At 34.7% G+C, this 14,368-nt stretch overlaps 1 long non-coding RNA gene across 2 annotated transcripts; it reads right to left on the reverse strand.

The window, feature by feature from the left end:
* Nucleotides 1-588: 588 nt before the first annotated feature.
* Nucleotides 589-4,623, reverse strand: LOC121411488. Of its 2 annotated transcripts, none has more exons than XR_005969477.1 (3): nt 4,270-4,623; nt 1,925-2,002; nt 589-892 (listed from the first exon to the last, which is right to left on the reverse strand). It is a non-coding gene; the product is annotated as an uncharacterized LOC121411488 (long non-coding RNA). The 2 variants fall into 2 exon arrangements; XR_005969476.1 differs by having other exon boundaries at nt 1,920-2,002; nt 4,270-4,622.
* Between the last annotated feature and the right edge of the window lie 9,745 nt (nt 4,624-14,368).

Consider the following 14,368-nt stretch of genomic DNA (forward strand, 5'->3'; position numbering starts at 1 on the left):
TATTTCCTTGGCGGGGATACCAGTGAATTTTCATATTTTCTATAAATATAGAAAAAGGGCCATTCATGAGTTTTGCTCCCTTGAAACATAATATAGGCTCTGCATGAATGAGTTGATATGTATCACTTCCTTCAAAAATATAAGTGGAATATAAATGTGTGTCGATAATAACTAACATTGTGCTGCCTTTTTCAAATAACACTGTTTTACCAGGTTATAAGAGAACAAGATTATTATTTTTTTAAATAAAGAGCCAATTAAGTTTCAGGGTCCCATTGAATGATATTTACTATTTGACCTATGATATTGTACCTTTGCTCCTTGGCAGCTACCTTGGTAAAAGGCTCAGCAGCCAATCAAAATCCAGATCTCAATAATGAGGAAAACATGGGGACGTCGAACTGTTAACATTGTGCATATTTTTGAAAAATTCGCTGGAAAACAAAATATCGAAGATTCAGAAATACATATCATTTGAAGATTTGACTTGCATAAATAGTCGAAATCGGACTAACACTTTAAAATCTCGCTTAAGATTGTACTGATAAAAATCGCCAAATCTAAAAAAAAAATCCTTTTTTTGGGGGGGGGGGGTCTCAGCACCAGCATCCAAGCCCTACCAGTAAACGACAATGTTACGATAATAGTATTGCTATCCACCTAAGCCCTGCGCGCCATGAGTGCATAACCTCCCACGGTGATCCCACATCCTGCTCGATCCACTGCGGATGCATCGCTGACCAAAAGCTGAAATGAACCAGAGTCGTCGTGGTCGTCGACGTCGTTGTCATCGTCATAGAATATAACTTTCTCCCTCTAGTGTCTCATGGGCACTAGGGAGTCACGACTACCTTCTAGGGCTTAGTGGACATTGATGATCTAGACGTAAGGCCTAAAATGAAATGATCATTAAGAGATATGAATATACTTTTGTCAAAAATTGGGGAGGGGTTGAACTCTAAATTCACTTTCTCCTATTTTGCCGACCAATTGACCCTTAATAAATTATTTCCTACCTCATTCATATATCATATGTTTAATGTTTCTCCCCATGCGGCATCAAGACGGTTGAGATTCATATAAAGAAACATGGTGTAGAACGCGATAACAAAAAATAAGAAATCGTTTCAAGGCCCCTTTTTACCGACTTTGTCACACGAATTTTGTAAGAGCTTTTCTTTTGGGATTCCTCATTAATTTTTTATTTTAAGATTTTTTTTAAAGATCTTTTCTACAATTTGACAAAAAAACACAGGCCTACTCACTACAAAATGTATCGCCAGCATTCCAAGTAATAGAAAGAAATTTGAACGTATCTTTTTCGGGAGGGAGGGTGCTAATAACAAAAACTGAAAAAAATTGCTAGTAAGGCCACGTGGAAGGTAATGGAAGATTCTTCTGAAGTTATCCTTTCCAAGTTACTAGTCAAACAGTATTCGGAGAGAATTGCCCGAAAGTTTGAATGAATCTTTAATGATGAATTAAGTCAACATCAGCATGATCAGGATGATATCAAGAAAACTTTTTATTCATTCACGAAACATTTGAAATAAATGAAATGAAGCGACCTCCCCCCAAAAAAAAGCGAATTGGGACGAATTCATTTCCAATGGTGGAACAAAGAAATTACTAAATAAACTGAAATAAAACAGAAACTTCTATATCAAGCCATCGAACAATCAAGGAAAATCATGTTTAGTAGAAATAATGAATTGAAGAAAAGGAAGATAGAAGCTCAAAAATTTATACGAAAACCAGAAAGAAAATTTGGGCAAACTTTTGCAGGAAATGAAACAGATATTGGTCTACATGCCAGAGACAAAGATAAGGTCATGTATAAAACATCTAAATTAAGGGACAGTCAGAAAAATCACAAAAATGCCTAAATATTGGTTGAGAATGGGAAAGTCATGACAAACCTTACTGGAGAAAGTAGAGATTCTCGTCCCGAATGTTCATCTCTATAGGTTCCATTCTCTGATATGCTGAAGACAATTATCATCTAAGCAAGAAAGATAGAAAATAGTGGGTTAATGGGCAAAAGAACATAGGAACATATGATTAGTATCAAAGTTCAAGCTTTTTTTCTGTTTATTTGATATTAAAGCTATTCAATGACATTCTTTTATTTTGAAAATAAAACTGCCTAAGGAGTTTGTTTTGCTCACTCACCATATTCTCTGTTAACATCGGACAATTAGGATGATCAAAAAGTAAATTATGACTGTGTCTGAAAGATAGATTTGGATTTGGTCAATTCCCCCCCCCCCCCCCCCTTCATTGGGACAGAAAGATTTAAATGCCAATCTCTTTGTACATTAATCTAATAATCTGTGGGTTTGGTGCAATTTAGCATAAAGATTAGTGACTATCAAGATTTATATCATTTATAATTTATTTATACTTCAATTTAACAGAATGAAAAATAAACGTGTTATACTATGTATTATTGAGACGAAGTCAGATACAATGGCAACAATACCATGACTGATTGTAAATCTAAATAATCAGCGAAAGAAAAATTAGGACGTTCTCTCACATGTGTAAGAAGTCTATGGCTCCGAAGTACCCTTTGTACCGATTAACGTCACGGGCCCGTATTCTGAAGTCAGGTTTAACTTAAACCCAGTTTTAACCCAGTTTTAAAGTTGTGGTTTAAATATGGATAGCCAATTGTCACATAAATGACTAACAGTAGAGATATCATATTTCAGCTCGTCTGGCTCTCAAATCATTCATAATTGTCTGGGAAGTATGAATAGATGATTGTCTTCACCATCGATGAATCATGAAAGAGTATAGTAAACATAAGAAACATGCAACTTAATACAAAATTTGACACTTTTGGCTTCCCATACTTAAACCACAACTTTAGACCCGAGTTTAAGTTAAACCCGACTTCAGAATACGGGCCAAGGTATCAGGAACAATTAAGAGTGTGATATAAAGGTACATTATCATCGTCCTCATCCAGCATTATCATGATCATTACTATCATCATAATCAAAGTCATCTTCATCATCATCACCATCAATATCATTATCATCATCACCGTCATCATCATCACCGTCACCATCATCATCAACACCACGAATCACCAAAATCACCATCATCATCATCACCATCATCAACACCACAGTCACCAAAATCATCATCATCGCCAACATCTTCATCATCATCATCATCATCACCGACATCACCTTAATCATCATCGTCATCACAAATCATGATACTTCTCATCATTATCATCACCACACTATTTTCAGAAATACATTAAAAAAACTTTATCGGTGAAATATTTTGGGAGTATCTCTGATTAATTACATTCTTCAAGCAGCAATAGTAAATTTGTGAAGTGTTCTGTGAGTCACTGTGTTTTATATATCACTTGAAACGTAATTCAATAAACGAGGGCCACAAAATTAAACTGAATATATTTCTCGAATTTATGTTGTTTTAGACGTGTTACACTTTCCCCTGTTTTTGTATTGAAATAATGGTCTAAGATGGTCATTATCGTCATTACCATGATCATTATCATCATTATGCCACCATCACCCTTATCGCCATCATTATCATCACCATCACCATCGTTATCATTACCCAGATCATCATCACCGTCACCATTAGATTGGGTCACCCCCATGTCCTATCTCTCTTCTTTTAAAAATTCTTTTCGGTATAAAAAATCTTTAAAATGCAAAGGAGGATAAGAAGATGGTCATGGTCATCATCATCATTACCACCACCATCACCACCATCATCATCGTCATCATCATCGTCATCATTATCATCATTACCCAGATCATCATCACCATCACCATTAGATTGGATCACCTCAAATTTCTACCTGGGGGTTTTCTTGTGTATTTTTTTCAATTTCCTTTCAGTGGTGAAAGAAATCTTTAAAATGCAATGGAGGACAACAATGTTGGCGGTGATGATCTTCCGAGCAATGAAGTAAACTGTGACCCAATCTACTTAGTTCGCATTGATCTTTAACAGTAAATCATCATTTAGCGACATACATAGACTGTGTGTATTTTTAAGCTCTAGAAAATGGTTGCTTCTGAGTTTTCACAGTGAAAACAAACAAGAAAACGGTATTAGAGCAAAGTTATTTCACTTTTCAGTCAATTAACCGCTCCGAAATCCATTTCCTCTGGTTTTGATCTACACAAGTCATGTCATTCGGCATGTCATCATCTAGCAGATATCAATGTTAAAAAAGGGCAAAAATCTAAATGGCTTGTCTTCTCGTAGGCTTACCTATTTCCAAGTCCATTATGTTGCTGCATCTTCCATGTCGAAAATGCACACTGCACTCGTCAAGTTTAATCAATATATTCTTTGATGGAAGAGTTTTTAACAACACCAATGAAATATCTGCAAGTTTAATTTCTTCCCCTGCTTAGAAGTCACAGACTACACAGATTAACAGTCGTTCTCGAACTCTCTTTCCGTCTACATTTCTTACACGCAAGTTGAACTGAAAGGCATTCTATTATATGTGTTTGAATATCGCCCATTCATACCACCCAGTGCAATGGTAATGGTGTACTTCTATCATTACGAGGGAGTTATTCAGATTTCCCGCCTTTGTGAGCTCATGTCGCCTCAGTGCTCATTACGTAATCACCAAGTCCAGTGACAGCCAAGGGCACCTCTGAAGTTCAGAGAACGGGATTGTTTCGCTGATTTTTTTTTTATTAGAAACCTATTTGTAAATCTATAATATGACAATTCGTGTTTCAGAAACTACGCGTGCGAACTGCAAGCTGAAATATTTTCTTAAACGGGGACGTTTTAAGTACTGTATGTAAGAATTCTTGTATCTTATCAATCGAAACATGCTTGCGCGAAGCGCGGGTTCGAAATAATTAATGAATTTGATCATATCTGAAAGGTTAAGATTTTAAACACTTTTTACTCTTGATAATCACAAAGTGAGTGCTGGAGCATCCTCTTCATGATTCAAGAAAAGTGCAGAACTTACAGCTCTTCACGGCAAACAGTCCTAAACAAGTCCCCTTTCGGGTACAAAATACATTCAGCTCGCACTATTTGTTCAGTTAGATACTCATATTTAATCATGATTACCCCAAAAAAATGCTCAGAAGGTTAAATCTTTCAGGTGTAAATACATGATACGTCCAAATATTTGAGCTCGTGCTTTGCGTGCACGCGTTATTTATTTCTTCCTTACGAGCTTTCTAATCTCGTCTGTAAAAACACGCCCCAGAAAACAAGTTTAGCTGCCGATGGGGAAAATGAAACCCCCCCCCCCTTTCCGTTGAAAGCTGGATCCCCCTGGGGCCGGTAGCCCCTCCAACACCCTCCATCATCTCGGTCGGTTTACTCCCTCACAGGGAATCACCCACTGTCATAAAACTGTGCACCCTAATTTTGCCCCCTTAAAAGTCAAAAAACGGAAAATGTACCGGTACAGCGCCTGTTGTTTCATTTTTTTTTCAATAGTTATCACAAAATTAACTTTTCGTATTCCTGGTTAAAAGCTTTGCTTCCTCGCGACTTCATGGATTTTTTTTTAATTTATATACGCAATGTTTGTATTGGGGTCATTAAGCCACTGCTACCAAGCGAGGGAAGAATTACCCCCCCCCCCCCCCTGTTACACCCACAAATGTAATAATCGCCCACAAATGTAATAACGCCCACAAATGTAATAACACTTTACCCACAAATGTAATAACGCCCACAAATGTAATAACACTTTACCCACAAATGTAATAATTTTACCCACAAATGTAATAATGCACTTTACCCACAAATGTAATAATTTTTGATCGCCCACAAATGTAATAATGACTTTACCCACAAATGTAATAAATTTGAAGGGATTTTTGGCAAATCCGTTCTAAGCTAAAATCGTATAGTAATGCGTTCATTTAGCACAAACGTGCAAAGTCTCATTTCCCGACCCGGTTAATTAACAAATTATAATAAAAATCCAAAGTCTTTATTCCAGACCCGGTTGTTTCAAAAATAATAATATGAGCCCAAAGTCTTTATTCCAGACCCGGTTGTTTCAAAAATAATAATATAAACCCAAAGTCTTTATTCCAGACCCGGTTGTTTCAAAAATTATAATATAAATCCAAAGTCTTTTTCCAGACCCTGTTGTTTCGAAAATAATAATATGAGCCCAAAGTCTTTATTCCAGACCCGGTTGTTTCAAAAATTATAATATAAATCCAAAGTCTTTTTCCAGACCCTGTTGTTTCAAAAATTATAATATAAATCCAAAGTCTTTATTCCAGACCCGGTTGCTTAGAAAATAATAATATAAGTCCAAAGTCTTTATTCCAGACCCGGTTGTTTAGAAAATAATAATATAAGTCCAAAGTCTTTATTCCAGACCCGTTGTTTAAAAAATAATAATATGAGCCCAAAGTCTTTATTCCAGACCCGGTTGTTTCAAAAATTATAATATAAATCCAAAGTCTTTATTCCAGACCCGTTTGTTTCAAAAATTATAATATAAATCCAAAGTCTTTTTCCAGACCCTGTTGTTTCGAAAATAATAATATGAGCCCAAAGTCTTTATTCCAGACCCGGTTGTTTCAAAAATTATAATATAAATCCAAAGTCTTTTTCCAGACCCTGTTGTTTCAAAAATTATAATATAAATCCAAAGTCTTTATTCCAGACCCGGTTGCTTAGAAAATAATAATATAAGTCCAAAGTCTTTATTCCAGACCCGGTTGTTTAGAAAATAATAATATAAGTCCAAAGTCTTTATTCCAGACCCGGTTGTTTAAAAAATAATAATATAAGTCCAAAGTCTTTATTCCAGACCCGGTTGTTAAAAAAAATAATCATATGAGCCAAAAGTCTTTATTCCAGACCCGATTGTTTCAAAAATGATTATATAAGTCCAAAGTCTTTATTCCAGACCCGGTTGTTTAAAAAATAATAATGCAAGTCCAAAGTCTTTTTCCAGACCCTGTTGTTTCAAAAATCATGATATGAATCCACAATCTTTTTTCCAGACCCGGTTGTTTAAAAAATAATAATGCAAGTCCAAAGTCTTTTTCCAGACCCTGTTGTTTCAAAAATCATGATATGAATCCAAAATCTTTTTTCCAGACCCGGTTATTTCAAAAATTATAATTTTAGTCCCAAATGAGATACATTAATGATATTCCAGTGGAATAAAATGTTGTTGTTGTTGTTGTTGTTTTAGCTTATACGGCGCGTGTCATTCAGTAGTGAATATTTGCGCCAAATAAAAATGAGAATCGAGCTTATTCTTTACTCCAGACGCTAATGGTAAATTGAAAATCAAGCATAGTCTTTGCTCCAGACCCGGTAACTAAAAGCTGAAACTTTATAGTAATGTGTTTATATGGCACATAAAATGCGAAATCTTTTTTCCTGACCCGGTTAATTAAAAATTATAATATAAGTCCAAAGTCTTTTTTCCAGACCCATTTATTTCAAAAATTATAATAAATATAAAAAAAACAACAAAGACCCACGATCCTATTTATGTTGAATAACATGGAAATGTAGCTTAGTCTTTCTGTCAGACCCAGTTATAAAAGTCATTAGAAACACAACAACAACAACAAAACAAAGACCCTGCAACCATTAAAGGTCAAGTCCACCTCAGAAAAAATGTTGATTTGAATCAATAGAGGAAAATCAGACAAGCACAATGCTGAAAATTTCATCAAAATCGGATGTAAAATAAGAAAGTTATGACATTTCAAAGTTTTGTTTATTTTTAACAAAATAGTTATATGAACGAGCCAGCTACATCCAAATGAAAGAGTCGATGATGTCACTCTCACTCACTCTTTCTTTTGGTTTTCATTGTTTGAATTATACATTATTTCAATTTTTACGAATTTGACGATTAGGACCACCTTGCCTAAAGCACAAAATGTTAAAATAATAAATTTCCACGTGTTGCAGGGAGGAATGAAACTTCATTTCACATGACAATGACGAGAAAATAAAAATATTTCATTTAAGAAAATACAAAAGAAATAGTGAGTGAGTGATGTCATCAGTTCCTCATTTGCATACCGACCGAGATGTGCATATAACTGTTTTGCGAAATGAAGCGAAACATTAAAATGCCATAACTTTCTTATTTTACATCCGATTTTGATGAAATTTTCAGTGTTATGCTTGTTGATTTTTTTTCTTTTTATTCATATCAAGTTTTTGTTGGGGTGGACTTGTCCTTAAAAAAATAATTTCTTGTATATTCCTTCCTTTTTTCTTTGAAAAAACCTAAATAACAAAACATTAAAATACATATGAAAAAACTAGGAAATAAGATATCAGTAAACAATAGGGGATTACTTCCCGAAAACGATAAAGTTGTTGATTGACGATCTATGATATATTATATAAAAGAAAAACATTCTAACAAGAGGGGATAACCATTGCATTCCATGTTTTTATTTGGCAATAAGTCATGATTGACTATTTTTGCCACCCACTGTATGAGAAGTAGGGTAACAATTTTATTTAGTATTATTTGTATTACTTCTTTTTGTCTCACCTGCATAGCAGAGTGAGACTATAGGCGCTGCTTTTCCGACGGCGACGGCGGCGGCGGCGTCAACATCAAATCTTAACCTAAGGTTAAGTTTTTGAAATGACATCATAACTTAGAAAGTATATAGACCTAGTTCATGAAACTTGACCATGAGGTTAATCAAGTATTACTTAACATCCTATTAGAGTTTCACGTCACATGACCAAGGTCAAAGGTCATTTAGGGTCAATGAACTTAGACCATGTTGGGGAATCAACATCAAAATCTTAACCTGAGGTTAAGATTTTGAAATATCATCATAACTTAAGAAATATATAGACCTAGTTCATTAAACTTGGACATAAGGTTAATCATGTATTACCAAACATCCTGCATGAGTTTTACGTGACATGACCAAGGTCAAAGGTCATTTAGAGTCAATGAACTTTGGCCGATTTGGGGGTATCTGATGAATTACAATCAAAACTTAAAAAGGTTTTGGATCTGATTCATGAAACTTGGACATAATAGTAATCAAGTATCACTGAACATCCTGGGCAAGTTTCAGGTCACATGGTCAAGGTCAAAGGTCATTTAGGGTCAATGAACTTTGGCCGAATTGTTTTTTTTTGTTGAATTACCATCATAACTTTGAAAGTATGTTGGTCTAGTTCATAAAACTTGGACATAAGAGTAATCAAGTATCACTGAACATCCTGTGTGCATTTCAGGTCACATGACCAAGGTCAAAGGTCAATGAACTTTGGCCATAATGGGGGTATCTGTTGAATTACCATCATAACTTTGCAAGTTTATGGATCTGACTTTTGAAACTTGGACATAAGAGTAATAAAGTATCACTGAATATCCTGTGCAAGTTTCAGGTCACATGATCAAGGTCAAAGGTCATGTGAGGTCAATGAATTTTGGCCACATTGGGGGTATTTGTTGAATTACCATCCTATCTCTGTAAGTGTATTGGTCTAGTTCATAAAACGTGGAAATAAGAGTAACCAAGTATCACTTAACATCTTGTGCGAGTTATAGTAGTTTTCAAAGTCAGCACTGCTGCTATGTTGAATCGCGTGATGCAGGTGAGACGGTCAGAGGCATTCAACTTGTTTATTATTATTATTTCTTGTATATTCATTCCTTTTTTTATGAAAAAAAAACACAAAACCTTTAAATACATATAAAACAAAAAACTGAGGAATAAGATATCAGCACACAATATGGGGATTACTTCCCGTAAACGATAAGGTTGTTGATCGACGATCTATGAGATATTATATAAAAGAAAATCATTCTAGCAAGAGGGGATAAAGTTTTAACAAGTTCTTCGGTACTTTAAATTTTCAGTGTACCAAGCACCATTTGTAATATATTCAGCATTTTTTTTATTAGTTACAATTCCAATAATCTCAGTGGCCTAAGATATATTTTCTGTGGTTATATTGACCCGTTAAGTAAAGAGAGAGAGAGAGAGAGAGGATTTATGTGATCAAGAAGTGATACGATAGGAAAACAAGTGGAATGCCTCTGGCCGTCTCACCTGCATCACGCGGTTCAATATAGCAGCAGTGCTGACTTTGAATACTACTCTAACTCGCACAAGATGTTCAGTGATACATGGTTACTCTTATGTCCACTTTTTATGAAGTAGACCAATAAACTTACAGAGATATGATGGTTATTCAACAAAAAACCCCAACATGGCCAAAGTTCATTGACCTTACATGACCTTTGACCTTGATCATGTGACCTGAAACTCGAACAGGATGTTCAGTGATATCTGATTACTCTTATGTACAAGTTTCATGAATCAGATCCATAAACTTTTAAAGTTATGATGGTAATTCAACAGATACACCCAATTCTGCCAAAGTTCATTGACCCTAAATGACCTTTGACCTTAATCATGAGACCTGAAACTTGCACAAAATTTTCAGTGATGCTTGATTACTATTATGTCCAAGTTTCATGAATCAGATCCATAAACTTTCAAAGTTAAGATGGGAATTCAACAGATATCCCCAATTCGGCCAAAGTTCATTGACCCTAAATGACCTTTGACCTTGGTCATGTGACGTGAAACTCATGCAGGATGTTCAATGATACTTGATTTACCTCATGTCCAAGTTTCATGAACTAGGTTCATATATTTTCTAAGTTATGATGACATTTCAAAAACTTAACCTCAGGTTAAGATTTCGATGTTGAATCCTCCAACATGGTCTAAGTTCATTGACCCTAAATGACCTTTGACCTTAGTCATGTGACATGAAACTCTAATAGGATGTTCAGTAATACTTGATTAACCTTATGGCCAAGTTTTATTAACTAGGTCCATATACTTTCTAAGTTATGACATCATTTCAAAAACTTAACCTCAGGTTAAGATTTGATGTTGACGCCGCCGCCGCCGCCGTCGCCGTCGGAAAAGCGGCGCCTATAGTCTCACTTTGCTTCGCAGGTGAGACAAAAACTGATTTGAAATGACTGAAAGAGAGACAGGCAAAGAAAGAAGAGCCCCTCCCACACCCGTACCAGAGTTACGGAGTTAGGCTGTCCCCTCGGTGGATTCAGGTCCATCAACATCTTGAGGTTTATCTTTCCAGGGGGCAAACGTGTGTGGGTGTGTGTGTGTGTTTGAGTTTTGTCAGACGTGTCTCAATCAGATATGATTATTTACGTCTGGGACCGACCTTTAACGTCACCATCCGAAAGACGTGACAAGGGCTCGAACCTCGAACCTCTGCATCAATTTGTAACTTCCCCACATAGCTTTGATTACAGGCGCACGCCACAACGCCCAGTCTTTAAATATGGTGTAGTCTTTGCTCTAGACCCATGCAGTTATTTCAAAATAGGAAATTATTAGAAACGATAAAAACAGACAAACAATATTAACAAAGACGCCACAATATCATTGATGTAGAATAACGTTTTTGTTGTTGTTATTTTGGGTTTTTAAGGCGCGTACCATTCAGATCTGAATATTTACACCTTTATTAATTTGACGTTTTTGTGGTATTCAATTCAATTCAATTTTATTCATTTCACTTCCATCAAACAAAAACAAGTTGTATACCAACTTACGGTATGCCTTATCAATGGCTTTATAGTTTGAGAGATGCTGGTGTCTAAGTTTTTAGATTAATCTTTTTCTTAATTTGTATTTAAGAGAACTGGATGTGGGTAAAGACAACTCTCTAAACCCAAGCATTTTAACTGGGTTTAATTTTAAAGATTGGTCTTAGCTTTGATTTTTTCAATATTTGTTTATCTTATAAATAGCTGGGTCTAGACGAAGGTCTAAGCATAATAATAATGTTATTCAACAGGAATAAGATTATGACAAAGTCTTTGTTTTTTTAGATTGTTTTGAATTAATTTGTAAATGACTGGGTCTGGAATAGAGACAACGCTCTAAACATGTGCTTTTGTACTTGGTCTTAATTTGGAGGATTGTTGGTTCTTAGATTCGTTGTTGGGGGGTTGGGTTTTATTGTTTTTTATTCTTGAAATAATTGTGTCTGGAGGAAAGTCTACAATCGATCTCCATGTTATTCCACAGTAGTTAGATTATTGGGTATTTGTTTTTAGACAATTTTATTTTTTAAATAATAACCAAGTCTGGAAAATGGACGTTTCTTTGCAAATGCATAACTACAATGTTTTGTAGGGGTCTTAGTATTATTATGCAAAAGAATCTGGGTGTGGGGTACAGACATATTTTTTACTGGGTATAAATTTTAAAAAATTGGTTTTAGATGTGATTTTGTTTTTTTAATTAATTTCTTAGATAACCTGGTCTGGAGGAAAGAGTACGTTTTACAACTCATGTTATTCCAAGAGAATATGATAGGGTCTTATGTAAGAAGATTTTTTTTCCGTAATTTTTGTAATGATTAGGTCTGGAATAAAGACAACATTCTAAACCTCTTTTTAAGAACATGTTCTTAGGTTCAAGGATTGCTTGGTATTAGATTTGGAGTTATTTATATTTTTACTCTTAGCCTTATTTTGAAAAACAAATGACTGGGTCTGGCTGAAAGACTACGCTATATATCCATGTTATCCAGCATTATAAGATTATGGGGTCTTTATACGGTTTTTGTTGTTGTTGTATTGTTATTTACAATTTTTGAATAACAAGGTTTGGAGAAAAGGCTAAGCTCGATTTTCCTTTTTTCCACTGGAATATCATTATGGTATCTTAGTTTGGACTTATATTATAATTTTTGAAATAACTGGGTCTGGAAAAAAGACTTTGGACTTACATTATAATTTTTGAAACTACTGCGTCTGGAAAAAGACTGGACTTTTGTGCTATATGAAGGCATTACTATATAGGGTTTTAGTTTTTAGTTTTAAATAACCGGGTCTGGAGAAAAGACTATGCTTGATTCTCAATTTACTCATAGCGCGTATATTCACAATACGTTCATATAATTTAAAACAACAACAAAGACCTTGATTCCACCAGTTTTAATTAACTGGGTCTGGAGAGAAGACTAGGCTCGATTCTCATGTTTATTCCACCGGAACATCATTATCGTATCTTAGTTTGGACTTATATCATAATATTTGAAACAATCGGGTCTGGAATAAAGACTTTGGACTTATATCATTATTTTTTAAACAACCAGGTCTGGAATAAAGACTTTGGATTTATATTATAATTTTTGAAACAACAGGGTCTGGAAAAAGACTTTGGATTTATATTACAATTTTTGAAACAACCGGGTCTGGTGAAAAGACTTTGGACTTATAATATCATTTTTGAAACAATCTGGTCTGGAATAAAGACTTTAGGCTCATATGATTATTTTTTAAACAACGGGTCTGGAATAAAGACTTTGTACTTATATTATAAATAACTGGGATTGTGGCGTGCGCCTGTAATCCAAGCTGTGGGGAAGTTACAAATTGATGCAGAGGTTCGAGCCCTGGTCACGTCTTTCGGATGGTGACGTTAAAGGTCGGTCCCAGACGTAAATAATCATATCTGATTGATACACGTCTGACAAAACTCAAATACACACACACACAATTTTTGAATCAACCGGGTCTGGAATAAAGACTTTGGACTTATATTAATATTTTTTAAACAACCGGGTCTGGAAAAAAGACTTTGGACTTATATTATCATTTTTGAAACAATCGGGTCTGGAATAAAGACTTTGGATTTATGTTATAATTTTTGAAACAACAGGGTCTGGAAAAAGACTTTGGATTTATATTATAATTTTTGAAACAACCGGGTCTGGTGAAAAGACTTTGGGCTCATATTATTATTTTTGAAACAACCGGGTCTGGAATAAAGACTTTGGACTTATATTATTATTTTTTAAACAACCGGGTCTGGAAGAAAGACTTTGGATTTATATTATAATTTTTGAAACAACCGGGTCTGGAATAAAGACTTTAGGCTCATATGATTATTTTTTAAACAACCGGTCTGGAAAAAGACTTTGGATTTATATTATAATTTTTGAAACAACCGGGTCTGGTGAAAAGACTTATATTATCATTTTTGAAACAATCGGGTCTGGAATAAAGACTTTGGACTTATATTATTATTTTTTTTTTAAAAACCGGGTCTGGAATAAAGACTTTGGATATATATTATAATTTTTTAAACAACGGGTCTGGAGAAAATACTTTGGACTTATATTATCTTTTTTTAAACAATCGGGTCTGGAATAAAGACTTTGGGCTCATATTATTATTTTCGAAACAACAGGGTCTGGAAAAAGACTTTGGATTTATATTATAATTTTTGAAACAACCGGGTCTGGAATAAAGACTTTGGATTTATATTATAATTTTTGAAACAACCGGGTCTGG

This window comes from Lytechinus variegatus, chromosome 3 (genome assembly GCF_018143015.1).
Source record: "Lytechinus variegatus isolate NC3 chromosome 3, Lvar_3.0, whole genome shotgun sequence".
Classification (NCBI taxonomy): domain Eukaryota; kingdom Metazoa; phylum Echinodermata; class Echinoidea; order Temnopleuroida; family Toxopneustidae; genus Lytechinus; species Lytechinus variegatus.